At 42.0% G+C, this 17687-nt stretch overlaps 1 long non-coding RNA gene across 1 annotated transcript in view; it reads right to left on the bottom strand.

The window, feature by feature from the left end:
* The window catches only part of LOC104143461 (uncharacterized), a 41383-nt gene extending 24312 nt beyond the window's left edge, over nucleotides 1-17071 (bottom strand). The window contains exons 1-2 of the long non-coding RNA XR_693920.2: nucleotides 16979-17071; nucleotides 16762-16825 (exon numbers count right to left, since the gene is read on the bottom strand). This is a non-coding gene — a long non-coding RNA (uncharacterized lncRNA). The remainder of the gene's footprint in view (nucleotides 1-16761; nucleotides 16826-16978) is intronic.
* Between the last annotated feature and the right edge of the window lie 616 nt (nucleotides 17072-17687).

Here is a 17687-nt window from a genome sequence, read left to right as displayed (position 1 = left end):
AGCAGACTGCTGTCAGTGGCACCAAGCTGAAGCCTGCTTCAAACTGTTTGCAGGATCAGGTTCTCCTCCTGGAATGCATTATCGTAAAGGAGCACAGTTTTCAAACAGGGCATCTGCATTTAGATACTGACACTCACTGGAGGCTCTTAAATACTTCTTTTATGTAGCTAAAGGTCAAACTGAACCTCCAAATGTGGAATTTCTGACATCCAATTAAGTAGCCCACATTAAAAATTGGGCCAGTGTTTAATTATGTCTGGAGAATACAAGAGTTCAGCTGAGACAATTCACACTCACCTCATGTGTTTCTCAGTGTTTTTGATGGTTGAAATGAATAAATATTCCTTTGCTGCACAGATGCGCTGGATCAAGGTTTAGCTTGTTACACATAAAAAATAAATCAGCTCATATTTCCTTGACTTCATTTTTCCAGCTTTGTCATTCTGTCTAGGAGCATACGGTCAAGGCAGGCATGGCTATGCATGTTAATAACCTTTGGAAAACTATGGATACTTCTGTGCAAAATTCTTTTTTTTTTTTTCAAATAAATAGTTCAAGCACACCTGGTGAAAGATACTTTTCTTTTCCTTTTTTTTTTATTAAAGCCTGTGTTTCAAAAAAGCAGTTAAAGAAAAACAAAAAACCTTAAGTGGAACCACAACTGTGGTGCTGCTTTTCAAATCAAAAGGACAGTGCAGTCTTCACAGGATATGGCTCCCAGCCAGTTGTTTAATGCTTGTAGGTCAATATACAACCAATTCAGTTTCTGCTGCCTAATTGACAAACCACATATCAGGCACAGGAAGGTTAACAACCGTGCTTTCTTTCACCTAAGATCCTGTGTTGAGTCCCTGGGCCCTCAGCCCCTTTTTATTTTTTCATTCACAAATATCTTCTGTGAGCTCCCAAAAAAACCCTCTAGGCACAACAGCATGCCTGAAAAAAAATGAGACCCCTGGAAAGCAGTAGATGTCTGGTGGCTCAGGAGCCAGGCTAGCTGTTCATCATGCTCCTTGATTTCAGTCTGCCAAAGAGGTTTAGATCCACTGCTCCTAGTGTAAATTATTGTGAATGTATGAACCAGGAAGAATTTCCTCCAAAATGTTTTTGATTAATGGAGTCATGACACCAAACATCAGTGCATCACCAAGCACTACTGATACAATCCAGTAACATATTCCAGCTTGTTTGTCAATTATCTGTTTTAAGGTAAATATTTCTTTGTAAAAAACAAGTGCTAAATCTTTGTGCAAAAATGTTCCCAAAACACCAACAAAGAAGTAGCATTCCTTTTATTATTTCTTTTCTAGTATGACTCCCTGCCTGTATAAAAGGAGCAAACCCACAGCCAGGGGAAGATTTCTGGAGGAGTACACCTGAGCAAAGACTGAGCAGAATACATAAACAGTGACAAGAAAAGACATGTGTGCTAGTGCTGAGGAAAATCACCTCCCATGTGTAGTAAATGCATGGCTAGGTTACTTCACCCCTTCTGTTTCCTCCACATCATTGGAGTCAAATATAAGGGACTCCTAAGAAACATACGGACAAAACCAGACCTCCATCCAACTGAAAATCCTGACAGACCCTACTAGCATAAAGGGATGTGCCTCAGACCAGGTACACCAACACTATTAGTACTGCTGAGCATTACTGTGTATTCTGTGCTCATCCCCAGAGAACTTCCCTTAAACTACAGCTGTCTGAGCATCTTTAGCAGTCCAGAATCTTGGCAATACTAAAAGGACATGAACCTCCCAATCTGGCTCCCTCCTCCAGCACCTTCCCTGTGCAGCTTCTCTAGGGGGCCAGAGCACAGCACAGACCTTGGATCAAACGGTGAGAACAGGTAGGATGGATCCCAAACCATGGTAGATAGGGTAAAATACTATGGATTGGGCTCAGCTCTAAACAGCACTCAGGGAATACCAACATAAATTCACTGACTGATATCCAGTTGGTCAGTCAAAAGACTCCACCAGTACTGGAACAAGGGTAGGGTTCTGCAGCTTTTAAGCATCTTATGTGCTAAATTCTGTGATGGGTTGTTTCAATGCCATGGGTTGGAGAAGAGGAAGACATGTTTTTTTTATCTCCAGCACAGGCTCACAGCCTGCAAGTGAAATACAACCACCATGAGCACCTGGACACAGGCAGGGTCAGAATCTGCCACCCCTCTTTAATAACTCATACCAGAACCTGTCCGGTACAGGCATGTGACGCCTCCAGTCCGCTCCAACAAATCAACTCCTAAGGGAAAAACAGAGGAACAACATCCCCAACACAGCAATATTAAGCATAGCTTATGCTTGACAACTGTTTCCAAGGAGAATGCTGGATTTACCCAACGTGTAGGAGCGCAAGCTGAAATCGCAAAGAAGCACCCCACATATGAGCTTCACTTTAAAAAACTAGACATGTTTACAGAGATGCTTCACCCAGGCTGTATGGTCTAGGAGAGTATAGCTGCAGTATATGCAGAGCCAAGGCAAAACTACAAGGCCTCCTGAAAGTGAGGGGCATCCTTCCGGATATGCTGTATAAATGAGAGGAAAAGTGGCTCTTTCTGAGGAATCTGCAACTTAGGGCAGCCACCCCCCAGGACTAAAGCCTACATGGTCTTGCAGTACTGATGCTCTGGTAGGATTTAGCTACCAAATGCACAGGTTGTGATGCATTTTAGAAGGGGCACTAAATAGTGGGCTAAATAAATGGTTTTATTATGACTGAAATAGAGTCACTTTGTTCTCACCTGATATTTGACAGCAGTAGGGAAAATAAGTAAATATATAGATAGTCTTGCACAGGGGCTGAGAAACTGATGAGATACCCGAGTTCCCATTTTTTTTGAGTTCACATTATGTCCGCCTAGTGAAGTGCAATGCACAAAGCACCAAGCTAAGCCTGAACAGGCTCCTCAGCAAAGACACTAGCCTGAGCAGAGTATCATGTTGACACTGTTAAACTGTTCCTGGTGCATGGCAGAGGCACCTCTGCATATCACTCTACTGGTGCCCCAATACCTTGTTATCAGTCTACCGTACGGAGCTGGGCCTGTCCAACTTGCCTAGTCCTCCTACCTAATTGCATCTTGTAGAGCTTCAAAAGCAGGGAGAATACCATGGTGCCTGTGGGAAAGGATCCTGGGAGACGAGGAACAGTTCACCATCACCAGATAGCGATAACCAGAGTCACTATCATGCTGGGTCGCCTGCTCCTACTCTATCATATTAGTAATACCTTGTACTTCAGTTTGACAAAGCTGCAACTAAGTCCAGCAATATTAGCATGGAAGTTTTAACTCTGTCCATGGCTGTAAGAGACTGCATACATAAAATGATCTCTATGCCTGCTGCTTCCATTAAGGCTGAATGGATACTTGTCATCTGGAAGAGAAATAAACTGGTAAAGACTCTGACAGCTAGCTCTAAGCTCAACATGCATCCACCCAAGGCTGAGTTATGCTCTGTGGTGCAGAGACTTAATGATTCTTACTTCCTTAGGGTTGAGTGCTGATTGTCTGAGTGGCTAAACTGCTAATTTCTCCATGAGTTTAATAGTCACATTCTTTGAATGACATACTAAGTAGTTCTATAATAACAAGTTTTCACTTGCTTTTATTAGCCAGGATGGACAGTACACTGTTCTGCCAGCTGTTGCTTTCAATGTTTTCAGGGGGTTTTGACCTTTGTTGTGTTTGATGGTGCTGCGCTTGAAGTGTGAGGACTGTGCACATCTCAGAGGGACAGAATAACTTTTCCCATCCAGTGGAGGATGTAGATAGTTCTGCACAGAAGCTGAGGCTGGATCTAGAATTTGATGATTAATCTAAGTGAAATAACCTTCACTGTGTAGACGGCAGGGAGCATATCCTTTTTATGCCTCCTTTCTTGCTGCTAGTGTTGGTGCTACTGGAAGGAGAGATTCAGAATTACTCTATATCATCCTTCAGTCTGCTCATTTCAGTCATATGTCTTCAAATGTGACATGATCAGCAAGGTGAGGGGACAGACAGCTGCACTAAGTCAACTTACTTGCTCTAAGTCATCATTATCTTGATCTGTTATTTTGATATCTTGCTCTTCAAGGGCACATGGAAAACTAAGAAAGCAGTTCACCTTTACTTGCTCTTTCCTGAACGGTTCAAGGAAAAAGCTCTGGTTTCTGCCTGGAGATTGCAGTGCTCAGCTTCAAGAGCTGAACTGAAGAATTTGGACCCAGTTCTGACAGACTGTTCTACGTGTAAGTGACCAATATGGGAGAATCCAATGGTTTCTACATGAGCCATGAGCTCAGGTTCTAGCATTGGTTACAGAGAGTATCTACATGCCTTCAAGTGATTGTTGAAAATACCAATTTCTCATCTCAAAGGTTCTTAAAGATCAATGTTTTGGGATTGTTTTTCAGCAAGGACCCTGTTCATGCGCACAGCATAGGTGTTAAGGTACAGCAAAGCAGAGATAGTGAATCAACACATGCCAAACAAAGCAAAAATAGATACAATACTTCAAAATCAGTCAAAAGCAGTAAATACTTGTGTTTAAATATTTCCTGCTAGTTAGCAACATATAGAACACAAGGCTCAAGAGACAAACAGCAGACGTTAGGCTTTGTGTCTAAAATTCTGCTTTACCTCAAGAGACAAACCCCTGGCCTGTTTGGTGATCTCTTTTCCCACCTCCGTTCCCATTTTTGCCATAATATATTGAACCGTATCTTTAACAAGGCCAATACCGTACAAAGGTCACAAATATAGGAGTTCTAACTTTATGTCACATTGATTTCTGGCAGGGAAATTACTTCAGCTTTGGAAACACAAATGTATCTTCAAAGTTTAGAGGGCCAGTTGCTGTTTCTGCATATTTGTTTCTTTTCCTCATGTGACATTGAGAAATGCAATTCCTCCTGTAGAGAGGGAAAATTCCAGTATCCATCATTTTGAAGGATTACAGTCAGTGCCATTAACTTGTGAATGCAGCTCTAGTCTAAATTACATTTTCTTTTAGGGCACTCTGAAAGTGAAACTGAGCATGAGACATGGAATAAACTGGACTGGAAACAGAAAACCAGAGAACATTTCTCCCTTTCCATACAGTTGCTGAAGCCATTTTACACTGCATACAATGGCACTGTATAATATATTTCCACTGGCCTGAAAGACAAAGCTCAATTTGTTTGAGTAACTTGGAGAAATGGAACCGTTATGATTTACAAACTCAATTAACAAGTTGTTTCTAGCTTGTTTCTAGTTCAAAAGCTTGTTTTTACCTCCCTTACAGGCTTTCACACTTCTGAGCAATTTTATGTGCATAAAGCTACGCTGTTTTTCTTCAGAATTAATAACGTAAAACTGTCATAGCTTTTTCTGGACATATGTATGGCCCAATGCTTTTTCATCTTTGGCTTTTTTCACAGAACCGAGATTAAAAATTTAAAGTTTCATTTTTAAAATAAATTGCAGACAAGGTTTTCAAAAGCGCCTCTGCATCTCTGCTCCCACTGAAATCAATGCTTAGAAACTCAATCTTCCTTTTCTATGATTACAAGCAAAATCATAAAAATGTAAGCTGATGCAGTGTTATCTTCCGTTGTCTGTATATAGCTGGAAACAATATGTCTGAGGGATGTGAACTCCTGTCTCTTTCATCCCAGCAGAGTAAATCTGAAACCAGAAGATGACAGTCTGTGTCAACACTGTTAACTCTTCCACTGCTAAACATGTCAGTAGAAACATTCAACTCCAGCAATCTTCCTTTTTTTCTCAGTGCCATAAAACAAACCCTAAAATCCTACCATGTACCCAGCATCTGCCTACAGTAGAGTTGTTCATACAAAAATTTATAGCGTAATGAGAACTGAACACAGAGAGCAGCTGAGTCTAGCAGAGCTTAGTGCTGAAAGGGCTCTTGCAAGGGGTCCTGCTGACTGTGTGGTACTAGAAACAGCACTACATTACACACAACATACTGCAGAACATCCAGTCTCCTTCACCACAGCTAGAGAAGCTGGGAGGAGAAATCTTTGCCTCTGAATTTTATGTCTAGCATGTTACTTTCAGCTGAGTACTTACCAGGGAGATTGTATCCTGTGCTAGCCAATGCTCTCTAATGAGCTGAGCGAGTGAGAAATGAAAATCAGGACTTTCACAGCTACATAGCTTCACAAAATCACAGAACGGTTGAGGTTGGAAGGCACCTCTGGAGATCATCTAGTTCAACGTCCCTGCCCAGGCAGGGTCACCTAAAGCATACTGCCCAGGAACCTATCCAGACAGCTTTCGGATATCTCCAAGGAGGGAGACTCCACAACCTCCCTGGACAACCTGTCCCAGTACTCTGTCACCCTCACAGGAAAGAAGTTTTACCTTATGTTCAGATGGAACTGCCTATGCTTCAGTTTGTCCCCCTTCCCTCTCGTCCTGTCACTGGGCACCAAGGATAAGAGTCTGGCCCCGTCCTCTCTACACCCTCCCTCCAGATATTTAAACGCTTTGAGAAGACTCCCCTCCTGTCTTCTCTTCTCCAGGCTGAACAGGCCCAGCTCCCTCAGCCTCTCCTCATATGAGAGATGCTCCAGTCCCTTCATCATCTTAGGAGCCCTTCGCTGGACTCGCTCCAGGAGCTCTGCATCTCTCTCATACTGGGGAGCCCAGACCTGAACACAGTACTCCAGGTGTGGCCTCACCGGGGCAGAGCAGAGGAGGAGGGTCACCTCCCTCGACCTGCTGGCAACGCTCTGCCTAATGCAGCCAGCATACCATTGGCCTTCTTGGCCACAAGCACACACTACTGGCTCACGGTCAACTTGTTGTCCACCAGCACTCCCACGTCCTTCTCTGCAGAGCTGCTCTCCAGCAGGTCAGCCCCCAGCCTGCACTGGTGCACGGGGTTGTTCCTCCCCGGGTGCACGACCCTGCACTTGCCTCTGTTGAACTTCACGAGGTTCCTCTCTGCCCATCTCTCCAGCCTGTCAAGGACCCTCCATATAGCAGCACAGCCTTCTGGTGTATAAGTAAACTCGCTGAGGGTGCACTCTGTCCCTTCATCCAGGTCATCGATCGATAGGTTGAACAGGACTGGACCCAGTATCGACCCCTGGGGCGCACCGCTAGCTACAGGCCTCCAACTAGACTTTGCACCTCTGATCACAGCCCTCTCAGCTCTGCCAACCAGCCAAGTTTCAATCTACCGCGCTGTCTGCTTAGCTAGCCCACACTTCCCCAGCCTACCTAGGAAGGTGTTGGGCGAGACAGGGTCGAGAGCCTTGCTGAAGGCAAGACAGACAACATCCACTGCTCTGCCCTCATCTGCCCAGACAGCCCGGCCTTTTTAGAAGGCTCTTCAGTTGCTTAAGCATGATTTCCCCTTTGGGGAGACATACTGACTACTCCTCACCACCTTCTTATCCCTCATATGCTTGGAAATGCTATCCAAGATTAGCGGCTCCATCACCTCTCCAGGGATGGAGGTGAGACTGACTGGCCTGCAGTTCCCTCGGCCCTCCTTCTTGCCCTCTTCAAAGACTGGAGGGACGCTGGCTTTCTTCCAGTCCTCACACTCCTCTCCTGATCATCATGACCTTTCAAAGATGATCGAGAGTGGCCTAGCAATGACGTCCGCCAGCTCCCTCACCGCTCATGAGGGCATCCCATCAGGACCCAAGCCCATGGGTTGGGCTTGCTTAAGTGTTCTCACCAGCTTGCTTAAGGGTTCTCTAACCCAATCCTCCTCCTCCACCAAGGGAAGCCTCCTTTCTCCCAGATTCCTCCCTGGTCTCCAGGGCCTGGGATTCCTGACAGCCCGTCTTACCAGTAAAGACTGAGGCAAAGAAGGCATTCAGCATCTCTGCCTTTTCTGTATCTGTTGTCACCAGGGCCCCTGCCCCATTCAGCACCGGGCCTGCATTTCCCCTAGCCTTCCTTTTGTTACTGATGTTTTTAAAGAAGCTCATCTTGTTGTCCTCGACATCTCTTGCCCAGACTAAACTCCAGACGGGCCTTGGCCTTCCGTGCTCCATCCCTGTGTACTCAGGTAACATCCCTGTATTCCTCCTAGGTTATCTGTCCCTGCTACCACCTTCTGTATATTTTCTTCTTCTGTTTGAGTTTTGCACAAGAGCTCCTTGTTCATCCATGCATGTCTCCTGCCCCTGTTGCTTGACTTCTTGCTCACTGGGATGGACCGTTCTTGAGCTTGGAGGAGGTAATCTTTGATTATCAACCAGCTATCTTGGACCCCTCTTCCTTCTAGGGCCCATCCCATGGGATTCTTCCAAGTAGGTCCCTAGCTTGAGCCTTGTCACTTCTCCCGTGGCAACAGGACAGAGAAAGGCACATAATACACACTAATGAATACACGCTATTCCTGTAAGTCTCAGTGAGGCTGTAGCGCCTGGAAATCCCTCTTATCTCCAGAATACTTCCATGACAGCATCTTCCTCCACCTTCTTCCTCTTCTAAAGAGAAAGTCCTCCTTGTTGCCACCACACCCTAGCCTGATGTACTGGTTATGCAAAAGGTCCTACAGGAGAAAGTATGCTTCATGAGAGCACAGTGTTTATTCAGGCCTCAGAGCAGTCCTGGTTATGTGTATTTCTGTGTACTCAGTCTGACCATGTCACAGAACCTTACAGGGAGTTTCACAGTATTTCATGTTGCTCTTAAAACCATAGCTCCTGAGATCATGTGAATACATCACAATCTTGACTCTTACAAATGAAAACTCATTCCATGCTAATACTAATGTCTGTAGCTGGAAAGCAAGTAAAATAAACTCAAAAGGCATTTATTTCAAGCTCATGAATTTTAGACCAAGTTTGCAATTTATGGGAAGTGCAAGATATGATTTCTGGGGAGGGCAGAGGGGAGCTGTGGTGGGAAATAATGAATGTTATGCTGGGAAGGTATCACTTCCACTAAAGACAGTAGAGCTCTACACACACTATTAAGCAGCTTTTCTAAAGGTGCTGTCATCTGGATGCTCTTCTTCAAAAAATTATGTAGCTACTAGTTGGATTATTTAGGGCCACAGCATTGTCCTCAGATGTACTCTCCCTAGGATTTCAGAAGCTCACACGATATAAATATAATTACATCAGTATACATCTTCCTCTATTAGGAAAGAAAACCGTATATTGCTAAACTGCCCTGTTCTCAGGTTGCTCAGTTGACTCCAATGCCAGTCCTACTGTCTCTTATCAGCTGACACAGTGCCACAATGGTAGCATTAGAAAGATCTCTGCTGTCATACTAAAAATAATTTCACTTCCCCACTCTAGGCAGATTTACAAGCAGTTAACAGTCTGATAATTTCAGTGGACCACATATTTGGTAGGATTTTGGAAACATAATCTGTTTATTTTCCTTTTCATTTTTTCCTCCTTTTTTCTATCACTTACTCTCGCCAAGAAGTCTGTTGAAATGTAAAGCAAATCTATTTTATGTACTGTTATAACTTTTTCAAACCACTGCCATCAAATAAATATTTGCAGATATTCTATGGTTTAATTAGTTGGCTACAGTGTGCTCAAGTGTGTGCATAACGTTGGTCTATTTGCAGAGGAACACTGCTAAGGAATGCCTGTGTTTGTTTCTTCTCCTTCATGTACGTAATATTTGCCATTACCTGGTATATCAGATTAGGAGTGTTATATGAATATACCAATTCTGGCAATGAAGTTTGGAAGTAACTGTGTAGATCCTGTTTGTCATGTTTCTATGGTTATTCATAAATATTATGGCCAACCTCAGTCAATATATGCCATTTGCAAATGAAATATATTTTTTTCAAATTGCTGAAAGCTGTTTTCTTTCAAAACTCATTTCAGAGTACTCACAGAAATTCAGTCAACTTTTTATTAATGTAATTTAAAGGACACCCGGTGCTAACACAGTTATTCCGTGCCAGTATTTTCTTATTTGGACCAGTACACCACCTTTATGCATTGTTTACCCCTGCACTGCATTTGGAGGGGAAGGCAAGTGGAAGGAGGAGAAAGGCTGCTACAATGAAATTTAAAATAACCAAAATGTTCTTTGGCAATTCCCTTATTCCCTGACAAATTAGTGCACTGCCTGGAAAATAAAAGGAAACCTGACCTGTAGCTCAAGTGGAAATCACTTGTGATCCACTGTCCAGATGAGAGAAATGTTATTTTTCCTCTTCTACACTTGCTGCCAGTAGCAGTCCAGCTGAATGCTTTGTGGGGACTGGAGGGCCAGGAGAGATTAAATGCAATCAAATGCTCTGGCCTCCTGGATGACACAAGCCATGGAATTTCACCCAGTAATTCCTGCATCAAGCCTATAACTCCTGCTACAGCAGGAGACATCAGAAAGCACGGTCATCAGAAAGACATCCACTCATGATTTAAAGAACTCCAGTGATGGAGATCCACCATGTCCCTGGATAGATTTTTCCAAAGTTGTTAAATATCTTTACTGTTAAAAATGCCGACTTATGTCTACTTTGAGTGGATCCTGCTTAGTCCAGGCATTCTCTTGTTACATCTCTGTCCGTCAGAGGAGAGCAAACTCCACAGTTGTAATCTTCTGCCCATGTAGAAAAGTGTGCTCTATGAACTATTCACTCAAGCCTGAATTTCTCATGTTTCATCATGTAAAGGAATATTACCTATTTACTCTAGTTTATCTTGCCCTTTAAGTAGTCAGTGTATGGAGAGTATGTCCAGCCTTTAATATTATCATTACTAGTAATATTATTGTAAGAGTCAAGAATCCCTCCATATGCCCTCACCTCCCTCCCACATGCTTTCCAGCATAACTGGAGTAGATAAAATACCAATATGAACAGTCAATATGCAGGTCTTGTTCACTGATGCCAAAAGGTCTGACTCTCTGTAGACACTTGTAAACATTTGATCCTACCTCCAGGAGACATCACTTTATGCTGTAGAATCAACAAACTGCTCACCACTCTGCATCCTGCCTGTTTAGAAACTAAGACTGCAAAAGTAAATGACTATTCATTTTCCCAACCTTTTGGACAACAACAGAGCTGAGCAATAAAACAATTCTCCTGGAAAATCTCCATCTCTTTTCTTTTTGAGTAGCTTGAGATATTCTCAGATTTATTTGAAAGGACTCGTGAATTTCTTTGCCATTTCACTCCCAGAATAACTAATGAGAAGTTTGTTGTAAATATTGTACTCTTCAATTCAGTACACTGCATTGTGTAGGTTGTTCACAAATATCGGTCATTACCTTTCCGGTCCTATGACTAGATGCTTAGACTCCATCTGCAAAGGTCAAATTAGGAACTTTACTAAGAAATAAGAAATATTTCAGCCAGTGATTGAGCACTCACACACAAAACGGTCTTCTTGTGAACATATTAGAACAGGTAATATAGGAGAAAAGAGATGAGACTGCAGGAGGCACGCGTTTTGGTGCAGTTCAGGATGAACAGAGACAAGCAGTAGAGCCTCGATGCAGTGCTAAATAAATGAAATATTCATTTTTTCCAGCACCCCCTGGTTGCTGCATCATATGTTGCTAATTGAACTATAAATATTGACGCTGCTTCATCTATATTCAGGAAATACCGCTGCAAAGGCATTGCGAATAGGCCTGAATTGGCAGTCAACTTTATACCACCTGCTCAGCAGCAGAGAGTGGGGTCAGGATATGGACAGCCAGCTGGCTTATGTTGATTTAGCAATTAGACTGGCCTGAGTCTTATTTAATAACTCTTTGATAACTGGCACCTCTAGAACCAAGGGAACAAAGCCATGAATTACAGCCACTGGCCTTTCCTCACCAAGAGTTTGTAAATTGAGGATATTGCCCTGTATTTCTTATGCAAAAGTACCCTTTAACGATAGCATTCTTTTTACATTTAGAGCTTTTTCTGGAACTCTAATAACCAATGCCTGAATACAGTTCAACTTCACTCCCAAAGCTGACTTTTGTGCATGCTTCCATCCAGTATTTTCTCAGGCAAAACTCCATTGGCTTCGAGAAGGGTTTTGCTTGAGCAAGAACCTCAGGTTTGACCTTTCAATTGCACAGTGACAACTAATAACAGCTCAAAACAGAGATTTTTCTCTTTTTTTTTTAACGCAATACAAAAAATCCAGAGTGCATTACCGTATGTTTGCTGCCACTGATGCTCTCTTCTCCCAAAAACAACACAAGTAAGCTGTTTTTCCAAAGCTGCTTCAACATCCCTTGAAGAAGCTCTACAGACTTTAAGAGCTATTAAATCAGCACCTTCTTGTGTGCCCGTGCTTGTATTAAATTTAGTTGTTTAACCAGAAGTATCAGATTGCCATACATGCAAGCGTAACCTACAACAGCTATGCATACATTTACTTATGTGGCAGAGTGGCAGTAAGAACTCAGCTCCTGTCCAGTGCTCTACCCATTAGACAATGTTTTTCCCCTTTCGACCTTAAGATAAGCACAGGAGATGGCATGGTCTGTAGTCCAGTCTAATTAATCTCCTGTCTACATCTTATGAATTGCTATCTAAATAATTCTTTTATAAAGCAAACCCTTTGACTGATCGGCCCCACGTATTAAGGGATCAAGTCCTAAGCCAGGGCCTAGGACCTAGTACCTAGCTTTTCACTTACTTCAGGAACGTGAGAGGGAGGTCAGCACAAATTTCATGTTAAATCTATGTTTATATAACCAGCCTACATGTGACAAGAAAACTTGCCTCTGAAAGGAAGGAAGTGAGTTTATAGTAAAGGAGACCAGATAAGTAATTGCAAGGGTACGAGCTAGCCCATCATTTCATTCCATTCATTCATTCCTTCACACTTTATCTGAGAGCATTTCAGTGAGAAGTCTGCTTTCCAAAACAGCCTGCAGCTCCCTTGTCTTCACAGTGGCCATGGAGAAATACTGAAGTATGCACAGATTACCCAGGCTAGCCCATTCATTTGCCTTCAATGTTTACCAAGAGGCAATCCACTGCTCTCTTTTAGGCTTAACTGCTGCTGAGGCCTGGGTAAAATCCTGGCCCCTTGGAAGACAAAAGCAAAATTCCCATTAATTTAATCAGAAGCAAGAAACCAAGGTTTCTACCTTCATGTGTCCAGTTTCTGGATTGTCCTAGGTAAGACCAGGAAAATCTAGAAAAGCAGCAGTTCTAGGCTATTTTTCCTTTCCACAAATAGGTAGGACCGTATAACAGTTGCCACTTAGAAATATTAGAAGTCTTAATTTTGGAGCCTGCCGCTCTTACTAAAATGACAGTGAGACAGAGTGAAAGCTGTAGCCTAATGAGGAACAGTAAGTCTTGAATTTAGATTAATTATTCTAGTCATCACTTGAGGCTTTTGAGAAAATAGTTGCCAGAATGCTGTCTAGGTCAGTGATAAGAGTTGTGTTGCATTGCAAATTAATTATGGAGTGTGATGCTGTAGGGAAGAGCAGATTCCCTCCGATTTTCTTGTTTTGGATGTTCTGTTATGTGTGCATTAATTTCATCCCAAAAAAACCCTCTTGTTCTTCTATTTCTCTTCTCTATTCCTATTAGTTCTAACACAGAGCTTGTACAAGCATAACATACCCATTCCTCCTGCTTCCTATTTTGCCTTACTAACTGTTGAGAATTTCCTGTTCTCTCCCTAGCTTGCTAATATTTTCCTTAGAGTATGGATAAACATCAGATGAGAAGAACTCTAATCATCCCTAGACTTATTTCCTTGTGATGCATGTTAAATCACTCAGGAAAGAAAGCTGAACCTGTAGACAAAGTGCTGTCCCACATCTCAAGCATTGCTGGTAAAATACCTATTTCTGCTGTACTCCTTTATGTTATTCACTTGATCTTTCAATTTTACAGTGCCATATCACAGTAGTACCTGAATACCTGATGTATAAAACTGACAGAAACTGGGAACACTCATAACGTTTACAGAGGAAACGCTTATGGGTTTCTATGTGCCCTGTCTCTGGGGGTTAAGAGTTCTGCTTTGGCCTCAATTTTTTCCAAGTGCACTAACTCAGTACTTTAAGATCAATTTATTTCATGGCTTATTGTTGTTGTTTATTTGGTATGAGGCAGATGGGGTTTTGTAGGGTGGGATAGTCTTGAGATAGGAGGACACCGTCACTGTTGTATTGTTCTCATGAGCTTTTCAAAGAGGAAGATGTTGTGGTGTTTCCCACTGATGCTTAGACCCTTCATTGCCTCTGGGAGACCCTTGCGTGGTTGGATGCCCTACCTTATTTTCAGCTCTCTCTCCACAGGGTCCCACAGGAATGCAGACATAATTGTCGTTTTAGCCTCAAAATGAGCCCTATGGGTCCACAACTTGAGGCAGGGATGTTTTTTCCCCTGTTGTAATTGACATCACTTAGAGCCACTACTGAAAAACAGACCACCTCATGTGCATAGTTAGATGTGTACTACACTTGGCACAGAGGGAATTTTGCCATTAGTCATATCCTCTACTTATTTCTGTAATAACACTGTTAACATTTTTCATATCTGAGAAAATTTACCTTGATCATCATTTACCTTGATGATTTCCATCTTTCTGCAATTATTTTAGATCATGCTGAACTACAGCAGCTAGCTGATAGAGGAAGAAAAGGGTGTTTTATTGCTAACAAGGGTTATAGGAGGTCTAGGCTGCCAGAATGACCATTACAGAAACCATGGAGTGTCTAAAGTGCTGCCAAATCAGCAACTAGTCTGAAATTTGCTTCTGTACTCTTCCACTTTCCATTCCAGATTGGTTCATGTTAAGTTTCTTGTCATACTATCTTTTAATCTTTTACCTATTTATTGTAAATCTTGATAACATTACAACAACAGAACGGAATACACTAAGGCATACAGCTTGATGGGACTGAAAACTGCAAAACAGGAAGTCTTTAAGATAAGTTCATAGCTCAGAAAGTATCACACAGAGGCCCTAATAACTACTGAGCTGTAGAATCACCAGTTTTGCCAAAAGCAACAGATTTCCTTCTGATCTCAGAGCAACTGTTTCCACACAAATCACATGTGGAGACATTTTATAGGGGTTATGTTATCTATGCCTCTTCTGTTTTCTCCTTGCATAGATTCTTGTATTTTGACACTACTTCTCCTCCCATATAAATGACCTTGTAAATTAAATTTATAGCTTCACAACTGAAGTCAGATTAGTACAGTTTGTTCTAGTTTGGAATATGGAATAGGAAGGAGTGTTCTTAACGGGTTTAGGAATGGAAACAGCTTAGGAATGGAAACAGCCTCCACCAATCACTAGAACAACAAATTGGGAATTGGGAATCCCTTGCTTCATCTTGGCTGGCTGTGTGAACAAATCATGAAGTCTTTTTGTGGCTCCAGTTCACCCATCATAAAGTAAAGAGGAAATCTGATCATTCCTGTATACTTCAGAGGGAACTGATCTCTGTTAAGCACTGACGTATTGACATAGAAATGATTATAAACACATAAATCTAGGTCTCTGTGGTAAATGGTAAAGGCTAAATTAACTCACTGCTTGGGAGAATGAGCCCCAGCCCAAGACTTCTGCTATACTCTAAGCATATTAATTCTTACCTAAGCAGTGTTTATCAGATACGTCTTTGCAGTTGGCAGGCATTTAGCTCTATTACCATAGGCCTAGTGTGCTTTACCCATGTCCTACAGCAAAGCACAATGAATGCTGAGGATATCATGGTATTATTCACTGCATTAATTGAAAAAACAGTTTTAATAAAAGCTTATGGCAACCACAGTATATGTGCCAGTGTGTAAAGCCTTAAGGAAGCCTTGGAACATTTGTTCAACTCTTCCCAAAAAGATAATTTGCCAAGCTTTAAAATTCTATCACTTCACCACTTAAAGATGCACAAGACGCTGAAATTACCTAATTTGATATATTGCTACTGGGTATCCAGGTTATTCATCAGTAGAAGGTTATAAAACAGTTCAATGAAGTATCTGACTGTATAGTCACTACGCAGAGAGAAATGTTGAAAGAGAGGGAATGTCAAAAGTCAAGATGTACTGACCAATTTGCGTGAAGAGCAAAACTCAACAGACAAAAATTGCGCAGGCCAGCAAGCTAGTGACAAATCGTGATTATGTCAGTTTCATAAAAAGCTGAATGTATTTCTTTCTCTGCATCTTTCCCACCCCTGTTCCTACCCCAGAATATCACAGCATTTTGGCTCTCATTTTCCTGTTAAAGGAGGCAAAGTTTAGTAAGCAGGACACAAGACCAGGAGTCAGCACACTTGGGCTTTACTCTTGGCTGTGCCATTGACCTGCTGCTTGACCTTTTCCATCATCCTGTGGAAACAAATAGCACCTCTGTCTGTCTTTATATCTGTTCCTACCCTTTGTAAGTCCTGTGAGTAGAGCTGTCCCTAATGTGCAAAGTGCATGGCACAACAAATTCCTTATCTTAGCCAGGGCCTTGACATGCTCAAATACTAAAATAAAAATCAATAGTTGTTACTAAATGTCCAAATCAAATGCCCTCTCAGAGAAACCAAGTGGCTGGCAGAGAAGCCTGTACAAAAGTGTCATTCTTTCCATGGCCAGTTCCTCTCTCTCATTCAACCTTCAAGTTTGTACGTCAATCCTAGAAACATTCATCCAAAAATTAAGTTTCATTCAGCGCTCCTCTTTCAGGCCTAATAGTGCTACAGTCTTTGCCCAGGCCAAGTACCCACTTTTTAAACTAACAGCTGCTTTCTGAAGCCCTAACAGGATCAATGGTTAACAGATCACACAGTTTGAACTGCTAAAGGAAAAAAGCAAACAGAGCGCAGCAGTCTGGTACCTTACAGCCTTGCATACACTCTTCTCCTGCATCCCTCTGTTTCTTTGGATCTTGTTTTCAATTCCTGGGAATAAAAAATAAAGCATTTACAACCTGTCTAAACAAAATGGCCAAAATAACAAGGAACAGATATCACATGGTTAGAAAATGATGTTTTGTGAAGGTTACACCATAAAACCTCTCCCGTATGCAATGTAAGTCTCTCGCTCATACGTACCTTACAACATGACAGGACTTCCAAACTGTCTCCACTGCAGGAAGAAAAGGTATTTATCCTGCACTCCAAGTCAGTGACCTTTTGGCGAAAAACCTGCACATTTGGAGGAAAAAGAAAAGCTCTGTTGCGATTATGATTTTTTCATTAAATCAGCTAGAAGTCTGGACATGTTATAAATAACCTGTAAGATAGCAATAGATGGAATATAGGTAAAACAGACAAAAGCTGTATGATAAATGCTGATTATCCCTGTCCCTCTGCAGCTTTGTCACAGTGGACATAAATAATACATATATGTATGTTCATGTGTGTAAGACTGAACACTTAACCACAAAGTGCCAAGCTGCAGAGTCTCTTGAAAAATAGATCCAAATGAGCAGGCCAGAGTCCTTCTCTAGCGTAAAGTGTGGGGTAGCATCACTAAAGCCCTGATCCTTAAACTTTGTTTTAGATTTCACTCTTGGTTAAAGGTGCCCTAGAAATAAATAGGGCTGAATGCATCTGAAAACCTACAGCTCCACTGCAGTGAGGCCATCTCTTAAATTTGATCAGCTAGTAGGTAAATAGAATAACAGAAAAATTCAAGTTGAATCATCCAAACTGCCAAGGATTATGAATTCTTTGTTTTGCTTTGGAAACAAACGCACAGTAGAGACTAGAGTCACAGCACAAGGAAGACATAACAAAGCCTTTGTTTGTAAGGGGATGG

This window comes from Struthio camelus, chromosome 3 (assembly GCF_040807025.1).
Source record: "Struthio camelus isolate bStrCam1 chromosome 3, bStrCam1.hap1, whole genome shotgun sequence".
Classification (NCBI taxonomy): Eukaryota; Metazoa; Chordata; class Aves; order Struthioniformes; family Struthionidae; genus Struthio; species Struthio camelus.
Note: the sequence above shows the minus strand (reverse complement) of the source record. Positions and strands in the feature narration are given on the sequence as shown.